The sequence below is a fragment of the Mus musculus genome, chromosome 17, assembly GCF_000001635.26.
Source record: "Mus musculus strain C57BL/6J chromosome 17, GRCm38.p6 C57BL/6J".
Classification (NCBI taxonomy): domain Eukaryota; kingdom Metazoa; phylum Chordata; class Mammalia; order Rodentia; family Muridae; genus Mus; species Mus musculus.
Window position 1 is genome coordinate 15,893,613 of NC_000083.6, and position 23,888 is coordinate 15,917,500.

Genomic DNA, 23,888 nt, shown 5'->3' on the forward strand with positions numbered 1-23,888 from the left:
GGCTTAAGGTTTTCATTGATATAAATCTTTATATTATGTTACAAAATTTGAAATTAATATTGTTACTCTTAGATAGACATTGTGCCTTTACAACTAGAGGCTGCCTGGGGCTGAGAATAAAGAAAAACAAACCTGGGTATGCCCCGTAGTTAAAACATTCCTGGGAACATCTTGACCATAAGATAAAGGGGAATGTGAAGACATAACAGGGCTATCTAAACTGAGTCAACAACTCACAGAACTCTGACACCCTGCACGTACATGTAATTTTTCTGCTGATGTTTGAATAAGCCAATAGTGTGTCGCTATGCTGAATTCCATACCCCTAAGCCCCTTACCCCATAAAAACCCCTAGCTTTCGAGCCTCGTGGCCAACATCCGTTATCTCCTGAGTGGGATGCATGTTGGTCCGGAGCTCCGTCATTAAACAACCTCATGTAATTACATCAAGATGGTCCTTCGTGATTTTTCGGGTGCACACCAAATCGGGAATTGAGTGGGGGTTTCCCCACTAGGTTCTATCACATCAGCAGTCTCTACAAATTGTTTTAAGGGTTAGAAGCTATGTTTTTGTACACACACACACACACACACACACACACACTGATGGGTTGAAGACTAGTTATAGTTTCATAATCAAACTTAAGTTGTTTAACATTAAGGAAGATGATCTAGTTTTAAAAAGATGGTTTTCAGATGGTAATACAAGTTAAAATCAAAACATAATTCAGATATAAAATTGTAAACTCTTTAAGTTAAGATAGATGTTAGAATAATGTACCTAAATTGACAAAGTTGATAGACTAGATATTATTAGTGTATCTCATACCTTATATTTTGTATAACTGCTATAGTTATGTTTATCTGAGAGAAAAGGCCTTTTATGGACAAAAAGGGGAAATGTTGTGGATTTGGTCTAACAGTTGTATTATGTTAATTGGGTCTCCCAAATTACAGGATAATCCACATATAAGACACTGAGGGTCCCTGTTCTCAGTTTGTTTTGATTGGTAAATAAATTTGCCAGCAGCCAATGCCTGGGCAGGGAGACAGAGGCAGGACTTTAGGATTCCTGGGCAAGGGACCAAGGGAGGAGGAAGAAGATATAGCTCTGTCTTAGTCAGGGTCTCTATTCCTGCACAAACATCATGACCAAGAAGCAGTTGGGGAGGAAAGGGTTTATTCAGCTTACATTTCCACATTTGCTGTTCATCACTGAAAGAAGTCAGGACTGGAACTCAAGCAGGTCAGGGAGCAGGAGCTGATGCAGAGGCCATGGAGGGATGTTCTTTACTGGCTTGCTTCCTTTGGCTTGCTCAGCCTGCTCTCTTATAGAACCAAGACTTCCAGCCCAAAGATGGTCCCACCCACAAGGGGCCCTCCCACCTTGATCACTAATTGAGAAAATGTCTCACAGCTGGATCTTATGGAGGCATTTCCCCAACTGAAACTTCTTTCTCTGTGATAACTCCAGCTGTGTCAAGTTGACACAAAACTAGCCAGTACAGCTGCCGTGCTGGGAAAGGAATAAAGACCAGGCCTGAGAAGTGCAGAAGAGAGAACGTAACGATCATGGAAGAGCTGGGGAAGAGCTGCCTTAGTACCCCCATCCCCTGGGTGAAGGGCAATAAAGATGGAATATAGATTTTAATAATAACTCAGGAACATCGGAGGGGAGGTGTTAGCCATGTAGAGCTTTGGGAGTAGCCCAGCCATTGAGCTGTTTAAGACATATTAAAATATGCTATATGTGTGTGTCTTTCATTTGGGAATCCAGAATATTGGGACAGGTAGTGAGGAATGTGCTGCCACCAGGTTGATTTGAGTAGAGTTAATTGGTGAGTATTACAATTTATAATTTTTATTTTATAAATATAACATAATATTTATAATAATAAATAAGTAATGTCTATTGTGAAAATAATAGCAGTTGTTCATGTTAGAAATGTAATTCCTGCTAGTGTGTGAGTAAGCAGATAAGAGAAATAAGAGCTAAAGACAGTAAAGAAGAAGAAATGATGAGCCCAGAGTCTCACAGTCTCACCCAACAATTTATCTGAGGGTGTAAAGATCACAGAGTAATTTACCTTGGGGATTAGAACCTGTATCTAGGAATTTTCACGGACAGTGCACATAGTCAGGTGAAGGCTCAACAAATTGAAGATCGTCAGGAGAACTTTAGTTTTAAGGAAAATGCTGTCAAAATGATGCTTTCAATATCAGTTAGCCCTAGTTATTACCTTCTTCCACAATCTTATTGTGTTTATGCAGAGTCTTACATTGTACGCCTGGAGTATACATTTTGTTTCCATTTACTTTAAGACAATTTTAACAAAAGCATTTAATAAAATTCTCTCATCAGTTTTGTCCAAAGCAAAGTCTGCTCTAAATAATAAATGTTTGACCTTTGACTCCTTAGAATGGTCAGGTGTAACAGGGAGTCATGCCCAAAGAGAGCTAATAATTAGACCAAGCTGGATGGCTAATTTCTCCTGGAAAAGCCTTTTGCTGGCCTTGCCTGGCCGTTTTGCCACACACCATTAGTCTTGAATAGGCTCCTCCCAGGAACGCATCCTATGTTGGCTGCCCATTGGGAGCAGGTGCTGTGCCTTATTGAGCAGTCATAGCTGCCGCTGGGGCCTTTGCTGTTGCCTACAGCTCCCTGCAGGGCTTGGCCTCTCTTGGGAACCAGCTGCATGAACCTTGCCAGCCACATTTTTTCCCTGCCTGGGTGCTTCTTGTAACTCCTGCTCTTAGCTTGAGTTACCTATAGCCATGGTCACACAGATCACATAGAGTTGTGTTTGCCTTATAAAATACAGATATACTGGTTGAATTTACATATAGGATAAAATAATGGCTCTGTTTTTACTGTGCCTAAAACTTTCTATGGGATATACTCTCACTGGAAATATTATTCAGTCCTATCTACAGTCTGTGTTTAACTAGACTGCTTGTGCTGTAATTTGTCAGGCCTGGTACTGTCATCAAGGGTGTTACCCTAGCTCCTGTCCCTTTGGTTGTTCGCCTAGCCTTTAATGGCTGAGCCATCTGTCCAGCAAGGGACTTCTAGATCTTAACTTAGTTGATACAATGCCACATTTTGGGAAGAGTTCACAAGTATTTTTCACAGTATAGTTTATCTTAGAAATTCTCTCTCTCTCTCTCTCTCTCTCTCTCTGTGTAATGACTAAGATTTTGATAATGGGAGCAATTACAGAATTTGGGTCATAGGTATGACATAATGATTCTGATGGGAAAACTGACTTGGCTGACACTGGTTGGTTGCTATGGAGTTTCCTTTAACCATCAAGAACAGCCATTCAAGCTTAAAATGATCAATTCAGAGTCTGGAATCTTTCCTTTTATGGGGCTACTGAGGAGCAGAAGTAAACTGATGTGGTTTCTGAGTTGCTTGCTTCTAACATTAGCATATACTGCTGTTTACACGTTTCTCTTTGGTTTTAGACTCTGCTGAATGAGGGTGTGCAGCAGTTTCTGCACCCTATTAAAACGAAGAAGAGACAACCATGCTAGTGATGTATAACGAACAGTGTATAGATAAAAAATACACACCTTATATTATAATACATTCTTATTAGATAGAGTCTAATACAGACACTAGGCCATGCATTGTCTACCTAACTGCTGACAATGGAGGGGACACATTAGGACTTTTTAGCCCACCTGGCAATTCTGGCTGTATCAGGGTTCACTATGCACTAGGTAAATCCACAAGACTCAGTCTGAAGAACAATTCTTTCATAGTTGTCTGTTTCTTCTCTGTTTAAATCTTGGATTAGTGGGTTTAAAATAGCAAGGCCGTGTTCATTCAGTTAGGCTGGTGTAAGCTCCACTATTCTCTGTCTCGACTTCTTTTTTTTTTTTTCCATTTTTTATTAGGTATTTAGCTCATTTACATTTCCAATGCTATACCAAAAGTCCCCCATACCCACCCACCCCCACTCCCCTACCCACCCACTCCCCCTTTTTGGCCCTGGCGTTCCCCTGTACTGGGGCATATAAAGTTTGCAAGTCCAATGGGCCTCTCTTTCCAGTGATGGCCGACTAGGCCATCTTTTGATACATATGCAGCTAGAGTCAAGAGCTCCGGGGTACTGGTTAGTTCATAATGTTGTTCCACCTATAGGGTTGCAGATCCCTTTAGCTCCTTGGGTTCTTTCTCTAGTTCCTCCATTGGGAGCCCTGTGATCCATCCATTAGCTGACTGTGAGCATCCACTTCTGTGTTTGCTAGGCCCCGGCATAGTCTCACAAGAGACAGCTATATATGGGTCCTTTCAATAAAGTCTTGCTAGTGTATGCAATGGTGTCAGCGTTTGGATGCTGATTATGGGGTGGATCCCTGGATATGGCAGTCTCTACATGGTCCATCCTTTCATCTCAGCTCCAAACTTTGTCTTTGTAACTCCTTCCATGGGTGTTTTGTTCCCAATTCTAAGGAGGGGCATAGTGTCCACACTTCAGTCTTCATTCTTCTTGAGTTTCATGTGTTTAGCAAATTGTATCTTATATCTTGGGAATCCTAGGTTTGGGGCTAATATCCACTTATCAGTGAGTACATATTGTGTGAGTTCCTTTGTGAATGTGTTACCTCACTCAGGATGATGCCCTCCAGGTCCATCCATTTGGCTAGGAATTTCATAAATTCATTCTTTTTAATAGATGAGTAGTACTCCATTGTGTAGATGTACCACATTTTCTGTATCCATTCCTCTGTTGAGGGGCATCTGGGTTCTTTCCAGCTTCTGGCTATCTCGACTTCTTGAATGTGCTACATGTACAATAAGAATGTTATTTTTTTTAAATACTGAAGTATGTTCTTTATTCTCCTGATATGATTATGTGCACTATTTAATTCCCACTCTTATTATAACTGAACGTTTACAAAGAAACCAAAGGGAGAAAGAGACAAAGGTTGCTTTTGGAATGATAAGCTTGGCTTCCTCCTGTTTCTTTGAAAAAAGTTGGAGGGAAGGAAAATTGCTTTGATGCAGAATTTACTTTTTTTTTCTTTCAGGAAACACTCTATTGACCAAAACAAATGGTGGTGAGGTGGTGACAGTAATAATTGGCAGCCTCTGGTGTCTAAAGCCATTTGTTTGAATTATTTATATCACAAACCGATGAGACTCTCCTAAGAGCAAGTCAGATAGGCCAGTGAGTATCATTTATGTACTGTGGCCACATATCTGGTTGACTGGTCTCATCTGCTGGAGCTGATGCCTTAAAAGCTCAGGGGAGGAGTTCACTTCAAAACAGCCCCATACCCGTCAGAGTTTGATTAGCCCTTCAACAGCTTCATTCTGAGCCTTGCCAAGAGCAGGCTGGTACAGAGAGCGACAGTTCCTCTAAGGCTATCTGCCTATAACAGCTGAATAGCAGGCACCATCACAGTTGGACCACCTCCTTAGATTCTTAAGGGACATTTTTACACTTTTTCCTTAAAAAAAAATGTACCTTAAAACGATTGGGAGCTAATAGAACTGGGATTTGTTGTTTTCGAGCAGTGTTCGATGTGATTGTGATAGTTGGGTTGTCTCCTGGCATAGATTATCACTGAGGCTCAGATGGTCTTGGTGTTTTCTCCCACAACTCATTAACTCTGTTTTCATCCATTGTGGTATGTTATGGCCAGGAGGGGAGGGCTGGGGGGGGGGTGGTTCTAATTATTGGTGAGTCCATTAAATTAAATTGTCTCAAGAAAATTTACATAGTCTTCCTTATGAGCACACGAGTATAGATTCTATGTGGACTTTGTGGTACATTGCCCACAAACATTATCTTCTTTAAATTTTAAGTCCATTGTATGAATTTCAAGGAAGATTTTCTTTTAAAGCTTTAAGAGAGCAATGCATTTGTGACATTTTCCTAGTAGCATGTATTGATTTTTGCCTTGAGCATTGCAAAGTATCTTTGGGAATTAAATGAATGTATAACACTGTCTAGATTTTTATATTTGTGCCTATTTTATATTCAGTCTCTTAATATATTTTAAAATGTTCACCAAAATTTCATGAAAAAAATTGCTCAGGGTATCATGGATTTTTTTTGTATAATTAATCTGTTAGAATTATTTTGATGTCAATATATAGCAATCAAAAGTAATTGGACAACTAGTAGGTAAAATAAATTGTATTTCACAATATTAGGAAAACGGGAATGAAAATTATTTTTTACATATATTTAAAACACAAAAGAAAGTATTTCCCCTAGAGAATGATTTTCATTTTTATCTGTCTTTTTCCTTCCTTCCTTCCTTCCTTCCTTCCTTCCTTCCTTCCTTCCTTCCTCCATCATCTATCACTTGTGTATCATCTATTTTTCTATCTATCTATCTATCTATCTATCTATCTATCTATCTATCTATCATCTATCTATGTATCTATCTGTGTATCTATGTAAATATCTATCTTGTATGTATGTATCTATCATCTGTCTGTCTGTCTATCTATCTATCTATCTATCTATCTATCTATCTATCTATCATCTATGTATCTATCATCTGTAATCTATCTATCTATCTATCTATCTATCTATCTATCCATCATCTGTCTATCTATCACCTGTCTATCTACCATCTATGTATCTAGCTATCATCTATTATCATCATCATCTAACTGTATCTCGTTTTGGGGACTACATATTTAAGTTTAAGACATGTTTATTGCTCCAGGCTTCAGGACTGCAGAGGCCTGGGAAATGTGTTCATCTTTTACTCGTTCCCTCCTTGCCGTCCCTTCTTCCTACTCACCTTTTCTGTTGACACTCTATAGGTACGGAAAACATCCCTATCATTTTCTTATCCTTAGGCTTTACCAGGGTATGTAGCTTGGGGCCTTAATGAACTTATAATTGAAGCAAGATTTATAGATGTTTACTGTAGAGGGTGGCTCTGATGCTTTGATCGAGAATCTGTGTTTACTGATGCTGAAGGTCCTTGTTCCCAATTGGATTTTGATCTATCAATAAAGATGCCAGTAGTCAATGGCTAAGCAAGGGGGAAGGATACTGAGAGTTGCATGGGTAGGATGCAGAGAGAGATAATCAGAGGACCGGGAGAGAGACGAAGGGAGCACAGTAGAGGCAGGAGAAAAGCCAACCAGCAACATGAGTTTTCCAGTAGGTGATCACTGGCCACTTCCGCCACTGGGCCTGGGGTAGCACGGGAATGTGTAGGAGTACTCAGTCATTGAGTTAGCAAAGGCATTTTAATAATAACTGGTGTGTGAGTTTTCTATTCCTGGACCTGTGATAGCTCCTGGGTGGGTACACACATTCGACCATCTTGGAACACAAAGTAGTGTAGGCAAATCTACACGCAACAGTTTTAGTTTATAGGTCTTTCCAAAGAGCTAAACCAAGCTGCTGATTTTTACTATTATTTAAACTACTTTAGTTTTGTCTATGTAATATGTATGATGTAGATACCGTGAGCTTTCTCTGTTCTTAGGTATGCTTAACTGTGAATTGCACAGGACTTAAGATTCATATGACTACAATTGATCAGAAATTAGGAGTTGATAAAGACGTATATCTGTCTATCTATCTGTCTGTCTATCTATCATCTATTTATCTATCTATTGTCATCTATGTATCTGTCATCTATCTAGATATTTTATATCTACAGAGTTAGTTATAAGACACATTTCAAAAGGCTGCTCAGAACGTTCACAAGAATATCTGCTGTCTACTTTGGTAATGCACCGTGGCTTTGAATTTTTATTTTAAAGATTTATTTATTATTATATCTAAGTACACTATAGCTGTCTTCAGATGCACCAGAAGAGGGTGTCAGATCTCATTATGGATGGTTGTGAGCCACCATGTGGTTGCTGGGATTTGAACTTGGGACCTTTGGAAGAGCAGTCGGTGCTCTTAACCACTGAGCCATCTCTCCAGCCCGGCTTTGAATTTTTTACTCTCACTTTTCTTAGAGTTGATGGCCAGGGCTTGTGAAGTAGGAACTGAGATCCAATCTGAGAATTAATCTGGACTTCTGAAAGTATAGGTGCTCTGAACCATGGAGCTGTTTCTCCAGTCCCTTGGTATGTTTTAGTGTTTTTGTTCACAGTTTTAATATTTTTGTGGCCTTTATGCCATTAAAGAATTTGTTTTTTTTTCTCTTTTTAAACAAATTGGTGTTTCCTGTGGATTGTGTCTTTGTCAGAATCCTAGACTATTAGCACCATGACAAGGATACCATTATGGGAAAAAACCACTAACACAATTAAATATAGAATTCGAGCTTCCAGGATACTTTTTGAGTCTAAAACAAAAACTCACACCTGGTGTATTATGTGCACTCGCGTACACACACACACACACACACACACACACACACACACATACAAGTTAATGTCAAAACAAGAAGGGGTTGGAAACATGATTGTCATTGGGATTTTCATAAGTGGGTTACCATTTTTCTGACATAAAATGTGAACTAAGCTAAAGTTCATAGATATGAATGAACATTGTGTGCACAGAGAATTCAAGGTGCTGACTTCAGTAAGGGAAATGGCTTCTCTGGAGTCTTTGTTTTGGCCTCCAGATTTTTTCTATTACTTCCAGATGAAGGTCAATATAATTTTATCATTCATCCACAATAAGGACTAATGTGGCCTTATGTAATCTATGAAAATAACAAAGGATTAATGAAAAAATAACTGATGACACAGAAATGAGAACTATATGTGATTTATTACATAGCCCAATCATGTTGCATGCATTTCTTAATGATGAGACACCTAGCAGGTGCTTCACTTGCCAGTTTTATCATTGTGCAAGCTCATACTCTATTCATAAAGACCAAGATATTATGATATCCTGAAAGGATACAATCTTATACCCATTATTGACTGTTATGGGACATATGCCTATATAGCAAGTGAATGACTCTAATACTTTGGAATCATATATACACATGTATGTACATCTATAATATATACTTCACTTTCAAACTTTAAAATGTGTGAAAAAACTCAATGCTATGAGCAATAAAGAACAGATCTTCAGAAGTGGAATAAAGGTCTCCAGATGAGGTTTTTCTTTAATACTCTATTTTAGGTGACTTGAAGGGAAAGTATCATGAAGGAGAAAGAAATGGGTGCACAGTTAACTCAATGTTACTCAGCTAAGAAATGTTACCAAGAGGCTAGCTATCTGGCTAGTTGTAACACGTACTTTAACATAATATACAGAAATATTGACTCTGCTTAGTGAAAAAGTTTTTCTTTGTACTTCTCATTTGCATATAGAAAGTGGGTGCTGAAAACTAAGTTTGCCAAGTCCAGGAAAGAGTATACTGTTTACCAAGGAGTAGAATAAAAAGTTGACAATATATCAAGTCTTTGTATCTTATAATGATTGAGCACTAAGAAATTATGGATTTATAAGAAAGGAACAAGGTTACGAACTGGTGAAGGTCACGTGCAAGTAGAAAGAAGACACTTTGGACTCTTGACATTTTCATGAATAAGCTTTTGATGAAGTGCTTTTTTGCTGCACCTAATCTTTAACAATGTTTAAGTAGCTTCTGGTTGTAACCACCCTCCAGTAGCTGTTTTAGCTGTAAGAGTGGATTCCCAGTCGCTTATCAGTTCATATACAGAATGATCATACTCGGAGCAATTTGCTTCATTTCCTGTCTCTCTCCTACTGCTCAGTTCTCCCAGGGCATTAGATGTGGGGTACTTCTCCAACGATGCCAGGTTATTTCCCTGTGAAGAATCTTAGCATGAAAACATCCAGAACTCTGATGTCTTTTTTGTCTTCATCACAGCACTGTCTGATAGTTATGTGCTAGGTTTCAGGATGTTCTGGGAGGCCTTTCTCAATTATGTTAAGTTATGCCCTCTCCTGGCTGACACAACTTTATTTTCAATTGGAGTTATTGATTTATTTCACATTGCCTTTTATAACTTGTAACTAAATTTATTTTTTGCATTTTCTTGACTTTGCCCAATAATGCTCCCTCCCAGTAGAACACACAGTTGGTGAAGGTAGGATTCACTTATTTATCAGGCAGTTTGTGTTCTATTAGCTACATTAGGAGATATTGTTAAATCAATGGGAGAAGCCAGAGAGTAGTTTAGTTATGTTTCTGTACTTAAACAGAAATGTCCTTGTTCTATCATGCAAAAAGATGATTTCCAAATATCATTTATATAAAGAACTTAGATTCTCAAATCAAACATGTCATTTATTTTTTATAGTAGAAAGAACTTTACAAGTTACATTTAGACAAGCTTCAGGTAGCTCACCAATATCTTCATGGGAATAAGAATTTATTTATACTTATATACGATTATTTTATTTCTATATGGTAGAATGGTGGCTTTAGATAATGCTTGGAGACTGCACTCACCTTCATTATTTTACTTATTTACAATATGAATGCATATTGTTAGTACATTCCTTCTCTTTTATTTGAGAAACTTTCATTTAAACCATTAATATTAGAAGTCAATAGAATCAAAGTGATGTTTGAGAGAAAAATATTCATTTTCAACAGGAAAATGGTCAAGGGGATGGTTTCAGTGGCAGCTGACAGTATTCTGCACAAAAGAAAATCAAGACTCCATTCTCACAGAGGATTCCACTCTCCAGTTGTCTCTTGCTTAAATTCCAGTGGGAATGGGTTTTGATTCCTTAAGTGCAAAGCCCTGGGCCTGTAGTTCCTCCGCATATTTGAATGCAAACAAAGGGTTGAAAGTAGCTTTGAAACTACAGAGGAGCACAAACTCCAAGTCTTAGTCAAAACTTGCCCTGTTGAAGTATAGACTCTTTCCTATGTTAACTGCAATGTAAAAGGCAGAAACGAATGATTTCATTTGTTTGAGAATATTGGCTAGAAAGGTGGAGTTTTAAAGAAGCAATCAGTGTTCAGCTGGAGGTTCACTGCAGTGGGAGGGCCCAGGAGATTGCTCCCTCTTTATTTTAAGCACAAAGAACTGGGATTTCACTGCATTATAAACCATTTCATCAACATGTCTGTAAAATAACAAGCATCTCTGGGCTTTGTTTCTTTCTTGTAACAATGTGACACCAAGTCCACTGAAGTCAGGGAGACTTTTGAGATGAAGCGGAAGCAGCAGGTTGAGATTATTAAAGACGCAGAAAGAGAATCATAAACAGAATCAAGGCCTTTTCTCCTTTATCCTTCTCTCAGAGAGGGCTCGCTTATAGAATGGGATTGGTTCTTTTGTGAAGTCTTCAGCGGCTCTAAAAGGATAATTGGAGCAATGGCTTCTAATGCTTCACTGTTTTAATCTAAGCCAGTGATTTAGAGGGGAAATGGAAGAAAATCTCTTAGACTGAGGGAATTTGGATCCAGACAGTGGGATAAGTTGGCTTCGAAGGGAGAAATCAAAGACTGTATCATTAATTTGCTCAGGAAGGTTCTAAGACAATGGTTTCAACCTGTGGGTTGAGACCCCCTGTGGGAAGCGCTATTTTCAAAGAAATTTACATTACGATTCATACAGTAGCAAAATTACAGTTGTAAAATAGGTGACCACAACATGAGGAGCTGTAATAAAAGGTCGCATTAGGGGGCAGGGAACCAGTGCTCTACGACAAATGTTCAGTGTGTGTCCATTGCCTCCTGTCCTGCAGAGGTCATCTCTTCAGAAGAGTGTGTCTTCTCACATGCTCTTTTACCCAGTCAATGCATCGATAGTTCTGCATAATTGTAAGGCTAGTGAAGATTCATAGAGGATGCTACCAGAGCAATGCTCCTTTTCCTTTAATGCATAGAGCTGCACCTCTGTTCTTCCTAGGTCTTCATTGTATATGTAGAACGGTGTAGTAACTGAAAGCTCAGAGTTTTCAGTAAGAAATTTCTTTCATCAGGTATTGATTATGTCACTGAACATCTACCCAGAGTGATTCTATTAATCACATCCTGAGTTTCTAAGTTAAACATTAAAAAACACTGTCTGCTTGGTCATTGCACGTACATAGCACTGAGCAGTTCATTCTGGGACAGGCTCATGACCAAATTAGAATTAAAGGATGTGCAGTGAGGCTTTTGCTGATATTGCTGGGCCAGGATCTTGTCCTATCCTATGAGGCATGCTTGGCTAGGTCTGGGTAAAAAGCCTGGAACTTGTACCATACAAGGAAAGCTTAGAGCCAACATAGAGGTGGATAAGACTGCATCTGTATGCTGATGGTGTTACCTGCTATTTCATGAACTCCCAACTGTGAGATTTTTTTCTAAACAATAGGTGAAAACCAACAAAGAAACAAGTGGTTTGCATAAGCATCAAATCCTGGACCCTCTCAGGAGGAGAAAGGCACATGGCAGCAGTGTCCCCTGGCTGTTCTTGTTCTCATCCTGTCTTGTGTGTCCTTTCTTAGCTCTTAGGTTTATATAGATTGGTCCTAGGTTACCTCTCTAGGTTTTTACCAACATTTCCAAGGTTAGACTATTTATATATCCAAGTCTTCTCCAAATCCCTGCTGGATCTTTCTCTGTATGGATATAGTTGTTCAGCTTGCAGATGTAGATTGTGACCTTGTCTCAGGTCTCCATACAGTTGCCAATCCTGTAGATTTCGTTTCATAGCCATGACTTACCTTGTTTGCTGCAGATCTCTATCTTCCTTGTATACAGCCACTGCCTTCTCATTTGTCGAATTCCATCATTATATGAATTGCTTCTATAGTTATGTTTCTTTAAGAGCATTTTTGGAGAAAGTAAATTATCTTTGGAAGTGGCCTTATTGTGAGTCTCATGGACTGAGGCACATATACTAGGGACTCTAGTTCAGTGCTGCCATATTATTATTATCATTATTATTATTATAATATTATCGTCATCATTATTATTATTGGCAAGGAAATTGCATCCATTTCTAGCATCATTTTACCAAACTAACTAAACTTGGTTCTTTGTTTAGCAAAGGTATATTCTCCAAGATTTAAAGCCAATGCAGAGAATTCTCAACATAGGAATCTCCAATAGCCAAGAAGCACATAAAAAAAATGTTCAAATTCCTTTGTCCTCAGGAAAATGCAAATCAAAAGAACTCTCTTTCAAAGAGGATCCTCCTCTCAAAAACCTCTTGTGTCCAGATCTTAGATTCAGTGTCTATTTTTCAGAAAATACAAAGTAAGCTAGTTAAGGCTGACCCAGAAAAAGGCAATGAAATTGACAATCTTCTCTCTTGTGCAGAGACCTTGAACAATTTTACACCCATCTTACACCCATCAGAATGGCTAAGATTAAAATCTCAAGAGATAGCAGATGCTGGCAAGGGTGTGGAACAAGGGAGACACTCCTCCATTGCTGGTAGGAGTGCAAGCTTGTATAACCACTTTAGAAATCAATTTTGTCAGTTTCTCAGAAAACTACCTCAAGACCCAGACCCAGCTACACCATTCCTGGTCATATACCTAAAAGATGCTCCACCATCCCACAAAGACACTTGCTCTACTATGTTCATAGCAGCTTCATTCATAGTAGCTAGAAACTGGAAAAAAACTAGAAGTCTCTCAATTGAAGAATGGATTTAAAAAATGTGGTACATCTACACAATAGAATACTAGTCAGCTATTAAACACAAAGACATCATGGATTTTGCAGGCAAATGGATGGAATTTGAAAACGTCATCCTGAATGAGGTAACCCAGACCCAAAAGGACATGCATAGTATGTACTCACTGATAAGTAGCTGTCTTAGGGTTTTACTGCTGTGAACAGACACCAAGACCAAGGTAACTCTTATAAGGACAACATTCAATTGGAGATGGCTTCTAGGTTCAGAGGTGTAGTCCATTATCATCAAGGCAGGATCATGGCAGTGTTTAGGAAGACATGGTGCAGGAGGAGCTGAGAGTCCCACCTCTTGTTCTGAAGGCTGTTAGGAAAAGACTGGCTTGCAGGTAGCTAGGATGAGGGTCTTAAAGCCCATCCCCATAGTGACACACTTCCTCCAACAAGGCCACACCTCCAAATGGTGCCACTTTCTGGAAAAGCATATCCAAACCACAATCATTCATATTTATCACCAGCCTTTTGTGAGGAGCGGGTGTGGCCGAGGCCCCAAGATGGCGCCCAGGACTGCTGCCAAGTCTTATGACTGGCACCTGACTTCCTCATATCCCTCAAGATAGCCACGTACCTTGAGCTGCATTGCGCAGATGCACCACGACGTAAGATCGGATGATGTGAAGAATGTAGTCCTGAGCCAATGAACTGTGCCTATGTGGACTGGGGTGATGGGGAGTGGACGAGAGGGGATAAAGGGGGATGACCAAGAGAGGTCAGGGAATTCTTTTTCCTACACATTTGTGACGTTCCTGAATAAAACTGCCTTGAGAAGGATGTCGGTTTCATCGCTTCTTTTCTGCTGGTCGGAGACGGTAGCGACAGCCATTAATAAGAATAAGATGAGAATAGCTCTCTATAATAGTATCTATTGCTTTATAATTAATATCCTCATTTCCTGGCTCATTTATACCTGTCATAGTCTACTTGACTTGTACTACTGTACTCTGACAGGACCTATGACATATCCCTTAATCTGTACACAGGAGTACCTTCTATGAAACAAGTACATAGTGGGTAGTAGAATTTGGGAAACTTCATCTTACAGAGAATGCCGTTTTTAGATATAAAATGATGTTATATATAAAACATATAAAATGATTAGTACTCAATTTCTTATTTAGCATCAATGACTAAAACAAGGAGACAAACAAGAAACACATATTTTTTTGTACCTAAAGAATATGGTAATGTTGGACTGAGCAAGTCAGACATTTGATCCCAAAGAGCCAACAAGAAAGGAATAGGAAGATGTGTTGTCCTTCTAAGGAAGGACAAGTTTGGAATCCTGTGGTTATTTCTGTCAGCCTGGCACTAAATCTTGTGAGCTGGTGGTTACCAAATAGACCCTAGCAGGGAGTTAAGTGGATGGATTTACTCTGTCTGACATGTAGGCTGTTCTCCTGTGGCATAGCTTGTTCACTAGGAGAAATGGGAAGGAAGGGTTAGAAGGCAGAAAGGAAGTCAAACCAAAGGGAAGCCCCAGGGAATAATATAAAACAAAACAGAAGACCTTTGTGAGACCTCCCTAACTCCATGATCACAAAGGAAAAGTGCCCGATGTCTTAGCTAGGAAGGAACGGCAGGCTCATGGTATAGAACCAGTTCTCTGACATAGTGTCTTGACTTTGGTTTACAAGGCATAAGAAAGCCTGGATTCAGCTTGGTTGCAGAATGCTATGCACAGCATGGCCAGCTTTGAGGTTCAGTTTCCTAGTATCACACATGCACCTGCCCATGCATGCGTGCACATGATGAAGACGGGGATGTGTGAGCCCACCTACCCCAGGGAAATAACTTTTATAGAGTTAAGAATTTTTTTCCTCTGGCACAAAAAATGCTTCTATTCTCCAATTACTGTTATATTAGAATTCCCACTTCCCCTAAAGAAAGAGAAACAGGCAGAAAATAATCAAAATCAAGGCTGAAATCAGTTAGAAACAAACAAACAAAAAACAAAAAAACCCCAACAACACAAAGAATCAACAAAACGAAGAGCTCTCTTCTCTCTGCTATTTTCTTTTCTTTTGTTTTTAATTAGATGTTTTCTTCATTTACATTTCAAATGCTGTCCCTTTTCCTAGTTTCCTTTCCAAAAATCCCTTATACCCTCACCCCTCCCGCTGCTCCCCAACCCACCCACTTCCCCTTCCTGGCCCAGGCATTCCCCTATACTGGGGCATCAGATCTTCGCAAGACCAAGGGCCTCTCCTCCCATTGATGGCCAACTAGGCCATCCTCTGCTACATATGCAACTAGAGATACAGCTCTGGGAGTACTGGTTAGTTCATATTTTTGTTTCTCCTATAGGGCTGCAAACCCCTTTAGCTCCTTGGGTACTTTCTCTAGATCCTTTATTGGGGACCCTGTGTTCTATCCAATAAATGACTGTGAGCATCCACTTCTGTATTTGCCAGGCACTGGCTTAGCCTCACAGGAGACAGCTATATCAGGGTCCTGTCAGCAAAATCTTGTTGGTATATGCAATAGTGTCTGGGTTTGGTGGTTTTCAGAGCTGAGACTGAAGGAAGGACCATCCGGAGACTGCCCCACCCGGGAATCCATCCCATAAACACCAGCTACTTTCTTCTTCTTTGTTTATTGGATATTTTCTTTATTCACATTTCAAATGTTACCCCTTACCCAGTTCCCCTCCAAAAACCCCCTATCCTTCCCCCATGCCGCCTGCTTCTATGAGGGTGCTCCCCAACACACTCACTTACTCCAACCTCAGTGCCCTTGCATTGCCCTACACTGGGGCATCCAGCCTTCACAGGACCAAGGGCTTCTCCTCCCATTGATGTCCAACAAGGCCATCCTCTGCTACATATGTAGCTAGAGTCATGTGTCCCTCCATGTATACTCCTTGGCTTGTGGTTTAGACCCTGGGAGCTCTGGGGAGTCTGGTTAGTTGATATTGTTCTTTCTCTGGGGTTGCAAACCCCTTCAGCTTCTTCAGTCCTTCCCCTATGCTCAGTTCTTGTTTCTAACCTTTATCAATTGTTTTCTGCCTATATTTAGTTTAAGGTAAACTTTACCATACAGTTAGAACAGTGCTGGCATGTACTAAGCCTGAGATAACTTTCATTTTCTATATTATAATTTTTTTTATTTGATGAATTTCTTTGCTTCTCCCAAGTGACTGCTACAAACCGTTCATTCTCATCTCTTGGTTGGGATATTGTATTTTTCATGAATTCATCCTCATCTCTTAGTTGGGATATCGTCTTTTTCACTATTCTATGAAAGAATACTTTGATATGAAATGAACCTTGAAATGACTTGAGCACGTCTAGTGAGAAGTTAAGTATTATTTTTATTTTAATGATTTGGAGGAATTATTTTTGTCTTCCATCATATTTGAAGAAAGTAGTAAAGATGATTATTTTTTTACTCAAGAACTGAATAAATTGTCAATGGAGTTCCTCCTATATAGAAAATTGTATGTAAATCTTTAAAAAACAAACATATTCTACTGTTAACAAACACATAGAGATGTACTCAGAGATACACAGAGATACACACAGACACAGTCACAGACACACAGACATACAGACACACACAGACACAAACAGACATACAGACACATACAGACACACACAGACAGACATACATAGATACAGACACACAGACACAAACACACACACAGACAGAAAAACAGACACACAGACACATACACAGACACACATACAGATGCACACAAATACACACTGACACAGACACACAGACATATGCACAGACACATGCACATACACACACACATATGCAGACACACAGACATAAGCACACACACACACAGAGAAAAACAGACAGACACATACACATACATACAGATGCGCACAGACACACATTGACAGAGACAGACAAATAGACACAAGCAGACACATCAGACACATGCACACACATACACACATAAGACACAGACACACAGACACAAGCACACACACACAGAAAAATGGACAGACACATACACAGACACATATACAGATGCACACACACACACACCCTCCATTGTATTCATATTCTTGATGGATAGAAAGCAGAGGAATTAACACTCCTGGACGAGAGTTTTTTCTAATCTCATCAGGATGTTTTTCTGATAACAGACAGGAGCTCTGTTTTGTTCTGTTTTCATTTCATTTACCACTGCACCCATCTGAGGTCACCCACTGTTTATCAAATTAGCTAAACTAATACAGACAATGAAAACAAAAACCCTCACCTCCTTAATTCACTTGTCCATATAAAGTCTGCAGAGATTTATCTGTATGTCAGCATAGTGAAAGAAGAGTAATCATAGCCAGTCTAAGATGTGAGAAAAGTAAGACATTTAGGGTTCAAGGTTGGATACAGCCTGTGATGGGTGCAGCTCAGGAGCTGGTCCATCAGTCCAGCTTTCTGACATCCTTGTTTGGTCATATTGAACAAGAGTTATCTCCCTAATTTACAAAATAAGAACAGGGGGTACTGCTTCAATGCCATGACTGTCTGCTGTCTGCCTTGCTCCCCACCATGATAATCATGGATTAACCCTCTGAATCTCTAAGTGAGCCCTCAATTAAATGCTTCCTTTTATAAGTTTCCTTAGTCATGGTGTCTTTTCTCAGAAATACAACAATAACTATGATAGAAGTTGGTACCAGGAATTTGGGGATTGATATGACAGGCCTGACCATGAAGCTTGTTGGCAGAATGTGGACTTTGGGACTTTGGATTAGGAAAGTCTTTGAATGGTGTAAGTGGTGCTTAATAAGCCTTCCTAGTGGGAATATGGAAGAGAGTCATATTGAGAGCAATGTAGACTATGGTGGCTGGATCAAGAGGTTTCAGAGGGAAGAGTATTAGATACTATTTTGTGGTATTTTGGGAGAGAATATGCTGCTTTCTGTTGCTATCTGTCCAGCTATCTCTTGCAGGCCAAATTAAAGAGCTGTAGATTAATGTGCTTAGCAGAGGAGATTTCAAGACAGTTTAGTATTGGTTGTGCCATGTTGTCATTAGCGATCATTCCTATGAAGATCTATGGTGAAAAAGAGCAAGCTGGACAAAGAAATACAAAATGTACAGTTTGTGAAGGACAGGAGTACCAGGAAACATAATGTTGGAGTCAAGTCTGTGCTCATGGGATATGGAAGTCCTAATGTTGAATGGAATAAAGAGAGTGGTGTCCTCAGGGCAAGTCCCTACCCAGCTAATCCTGAAATCTGTGAAAGAAAAATGCTGGAGGAATTTCCTCTGCTTAAAATCCATCAAGTTAAAATTTATGCAAATCTAATTTAAGAAGGGTGGCCAGATTCTGTGCTAAGCAAACAGAAGAAGTTGGCAGCTTCAGTCACATGGTTCTAGCTTTATCAAGGATACAGGAAAGGGATTGTGGAATCTCCCTCTGCAGTTAAGGTAAGCTACTATGACCAGCGGTGTGGCAGAAGAGTTCCTTCACGGAAGCTCAGTGAGGCTATTGCGTAAAGCTATGAAGATGAAGCCTAGATTGTCTCAGAGACCCCAAGATGCTGAAGATGACAGAGCCATTAGATACCTGCAAGGAAAAATGCATACAGGAAGTAGAAGCATCCCAAGGAAGAAAAGTGTATTGCAGTTAACTAACAAAGCCAGAAAGGGTAGAGACCATATTAAAAGAACCATTTAAGAATTAGAATTTGCCAGACTGATTTCCAGAGTGGTTGTACAAGCTTGCAATCCCACCAACAATGGAGGAGTGTTCCTCTTTCTCCACATCCTTGCCAGCATCTGCTGTCACCTGAATTTTTGATCTTAGCCATTCTGACTGGTGTGAGGTGGAATCTCAGGGTTGTTTTGATTTGCATTTCCCTGATGATTAAGGATGTTGAACATTTTTTCAGGTGCTTCTCAGCCATTCGGTATTCCTCAGGTGAGAATTCTTTGTTCAGCTCTGAGCCCCATTTTTTAATGGGGTTATTTGATTTTCTGGAGTCCACCTTCTTGAGTTCTTTATATATATTGGAGTCTGGCGGTTCCTCAGAAAATTGGACATAGTACTACCGGAGGATCCCGCAATACCTCTCCTGGGCATATATCTAGAAGATGTCCCAACTGGTAAGAAGGACACATGCTCCACTATGTTCATAGCAGCCTTATTTATAATAGCCAGAAGCTGGAAAGAACCCAGATGCCCCTCAACAGAGGAATGGATACAGAAAATGTGGTACATTTACACAATGGAGTACTACTCAGCTATTAAAAGGAATGAATTTATGAAATTCCTAAGCAAATGGATGGACCTGGAGGGCATCATCCTGAGTGAGGTAACCCAATCACAAAGGAACTCGCACAATATGTACTCACTGATAAGTGGATATTAGCCCAGAAACTTAGGATACCCAAGATATAAGATACAATTTGCTAAACGCATGAAACTCAAGAAGAATGAAGACCAAAGTGTGGACACTTTGCCCCTTCTTAGAAATGGGAACAAAACACCCATTGAAGGAGTTACAGAGACAAAATTTGGAGCTGTGACGAAAGGATGGACCATCTAGTGATTGCCATATGCAGGGATCAATCCCATAATCAGCTTCCAAACACTGACACCATTGCATACACTAGCAAGATTTTGCTGAAAGGACCCAGATATAGCTGTCTCTTGTGAGACTATGCTGGGGCCTAGCAAACACAGAAGTGGATGCTCACAGTCAGCTATTGGATGGGTCACACGGCCCCCAATGGAGGAGCTAGAGAAAGTACCCAAGGAGCTAAAGGGAACTGCAACCCTATAGGTGGAACAACATTATGAACTAACCAGTACCCAGGAGCTCTTGTCTTTAGCTGCATATGTATGAAAAGTTGGCCTAGTCGGCCATCACTGGAAAGAGAGGCCCTTTGGACTTGCAAACTTTATATGCCCCAGTACAGGGGAAAGCCAGGGCCAAAAAGGGGGAGTGGGTGGGTAGAGGATTGGGGAGGTTGGTATGGGGGACTTTTGGGATAGCATTGGAAATGTAAACGAGGAAAACAGCTAAAAAAAAATATGAAAATTAAAAAAAAAAAAAAAGAATTAGTTTGCCCTGCTGGGTTTCTTTCAGTCTTGACTTAGTCTGGTATTTCCTTAATATGTCTCCTGTCCTCCCTTTTGGACTGCTGTTTACTGTGTGCCATTGTATATGGAAGTATTTGATCTGTTTTTTGATTTTGATTTTGCTGAAGATTAGAGTTCAGAAACTGCCTTGAGTCTCAAAAGAGACTTTTAAACAGTGTTGAGACCGATAAACTATGGAGACTTTGAAGTTGAACTGAATACATTTTATATTATGAGGCTAATAAGCCTATGGGGACTAGGGCATGGAAGGTGGTCCCCATAAGCTCGTAGATTTGAATGCTTGGTTCCCTATTGGGAAGGAGTAGAAGGTGTGGTCTTGTTGGAAATGGTGGGTGGGCTTTGACGTTTCAAAAGCCTATGCCAGGGTCAGTCTTTCATTACCTCTCTATCTCTCTGTCTCTGTCGTTATGTCTTTCTTTCTGTCTGTCTCTGCCTCTCTCTCTCTCTCTCTCTCTCTCTCAGCAACTTTTGGGTCAGATGTAACCTCTTAGATACTGCTCTAGCACCATGTCAGCCTGCTTGTCACCACATTTCTTGCCATGATGACAATGAACTAAAACTCTGATACTATAAGCCCCCAGTGAAATCCTCCCTTTTATAAGTTTTTGTGGTCATGACCTTTTGTCACAGCAATAGAACACAAACTAAGACTGTGCTAAAATATATGTGTATACTATATGTGTGTATGTGTGTGTGTTTTCTACTGAAGTCTTTCAATAGAACGATTATGATAAATATAGTGGTATTAAAATAATCTAAATTCTGAAGAATAGATATCTGTTGTGAGAAAAAGATAATTTTATAAATTAATTGAAAATAACTTCACGAGAGTAGTTCTGAAATGTCACACATGTAGACATTAGGACATGTGCAGAGCCTCTCTCTTTTGTAACTGAGGCCCTTGGAACAATGTTACCATTTAGAGAACAGAGAGAGTCTACCTGGGATAAGATGATTCCTATGTCAACAGTAAGTGACCCTGCTGTGAAGAGTGTACTAAGTAAATATGTGAATGACCAATCTAAATAATCTTTTCTCCTCCTTGTCTTCGTCCTCCCCTCCTCCTTCTTCTTCATTTTGAGACAGAATCTCATATTTCCATTTTGGGCTTGAATCTACTATGTAGCTGAGGAGGACTTTGAACTCCTGACTCTTCTCACTTCTGAGATTAGAGATTTGTATCACCAAGCCCAACTGATTTTTCTTTTTAGCTCAATTTAACTATTCTTTTAATTGTAGCCTCTCTCTTGGTTGGGGTCATCTCAGGCTTGTAAGCTCAGCTTTGCAAGTAGCTGGAACTAAAAGCACACACTACCATATCCAGTATTAATCTAAACACTCAAAAGAATACTTAACAAACTTTCGGGAATTCTCTACCTGAAACATTTAGATTGTTACTAGTAAAATGAAGAAATCCAAAGGTTGGTAAACAAATTGAATAGAACATTAAGTAAAATTAAGAAACAGAGTAAGAGCCCAAAGCCTATTTTTTCTGTTCTTTGGATCAAAAAATATGCTTTTGGGACCAGAGGTTAAGAACACTGCCTGCTTGCAGAGGACCCAGATACAGTTCCCAGCACCCACACAGTGACTCACAATCTTCTGTAACTCTAGTCCCAGAGGATCTGACACCCCTTTCTGGCCTCCCAAGTATACAGAATACATGAAATAAATAAGTAAATCAAAGCTCAAAAATATTGAAAAGTGTGGTTGATGGTTAGTTTAACATTATGAAAAATAGTTTTGTGGGGAGGTCAGTGGGAGGCTTTGTAGTTCATGCTTGTTGTGGACTTCTAAGAGAATGTTTTCATAGCATCTTCTAAGAAAATCTTATTTTTTAACAAACTAATTAAAGAAGAGAAAGACAAACTTCCACCCATGAAGGTGGGAAACACTTCAGTGAGCGGCATTCCTTATATGAGGGTCACAGAGCAGCCCCAAGGACTAATGAACTGCTTAGTCTCTGCTTAGTCCACTCTGAAGACAGGTGCTGCGATTCACGTGGAGGTGATTATGAGGGAATGTATAGAAGTTTGAGGCGAGAAATATTGGGTACTTTGTTTCTCACACATTGAGTGTATCTCCTTCAATTATCACAACTATAAGTGACACCCAAAACAACTTAGTGGAGAAACAAAACCAACCTTCAAAAATTGCGAGGTACTCTTTAAACCGCACAGTATCATCTAGACACCACAGTGATTGGCAGTGTTAGCAGCATCACCTTGGGAACCAGAGTGTTTTATGTAGTGCTAAAAGGATCTGGCGGGGTTTACAGAAGACCTCGGCCTTCTGTGCCGAGGTTTCAATTCTTCGGTGTTGGTTCCTTCTAGCTGTCTTTGACTTTCATATTTTAAGGTTTATTTCCCTGGTGAAGCTCTTTTCTGGATGTTCATTTCTGCATGCTTGTTTCTGGGTTTCTGCCTGCTCATTTCTGGATGCTCTTTTCCATCGGCGAATGGTTATATTGTGTATCTCAACCTTACAAATGACAGTTGAGGCAAAGGCCTGTTTCCTGTGGCATCAGCAGGCTATGAACTCTAGTGAAAATGTAAATGCTTCCTTTAGGCTGAGATGCAGGCAACTGAGGACTGCAGCATTGGAAAGCTTCTTTAGTTTTTACCTTATAAAGCTAAAGGAGACGTGTTTCTTGGAGGCCATGTTTTAAGATTCCAAAGTGTGTATTTTATTTCAGCTCTAAACTGTGCAACCAGACTTGTAGGGTCAATTTTGTTTTCCTGTGAATCCAAAGATCTTGTTACAAAAGGCAAATATTTTTCTTCAAAGGGGTTAAATAAACACAACAAATCTGAGCAAATATCAGCTCATAATTCCTTTAATAGATTCTATGTGCTCTAAAGTTTGCTTCTGTGCTCAGATGGAGAAGTTAGGCTCTTTCCTCAGCCAATTTAAAAAAGAGAGAATTAAGGTGATAAAACATACCACATGAAGCCCTGATACAGCTGACCAGTTTACAGCCATGGACATTTCAACACTATTGATCAGTCTCATTTGATGAACTTCCCTCTGATGTGTGGGACCTGATTCAGAGGTCAGGTTTAATCAGAATATGGTCTAGTGACATATATGTATCTTGCTTTTCGAGTCTTTTGTTCTGAAAAAATTTTACGTCTTCAGAAATGTTCAAATAGTACCATAACCAAACCTCTACATTGCCTTCACCTGGATGTGCAAAATTTTAATAGTTTATAACATTTTCTTTCTATCACTTATCACC

The 23,888-nt window shown here is 39.6% G+C and overlaps 1 long non-coding RNA gene across 3 annotated transcripts in view; it reads right to left on the bottom strand.

Moving 5' to 3' along the window:
- Gm41533 overlaps nucleotides 1–14,305 on the bottom strand; it is a 30,837-nt gene extending 16,532 nt beyond the window's left edge. For 2 of the 3 annotated variants that reach the window (XR_876634.1, XR_876632.1), the window contains exon 1: nucleotides 14,150–14,305. This is a non-coding gene — a long non-coding RNA (predicted gene, 41533). Of the gene's footprint in view, nucleotides 1–13,689; nucleotides 14,110–14,149 lie in introns of those variants that run through there. The other variant, XR_876633.1, reaches the window with a different exon arrangement.
- Nucleotides 14,306–23,888: the final 9,583 nt, after the last annotated feature.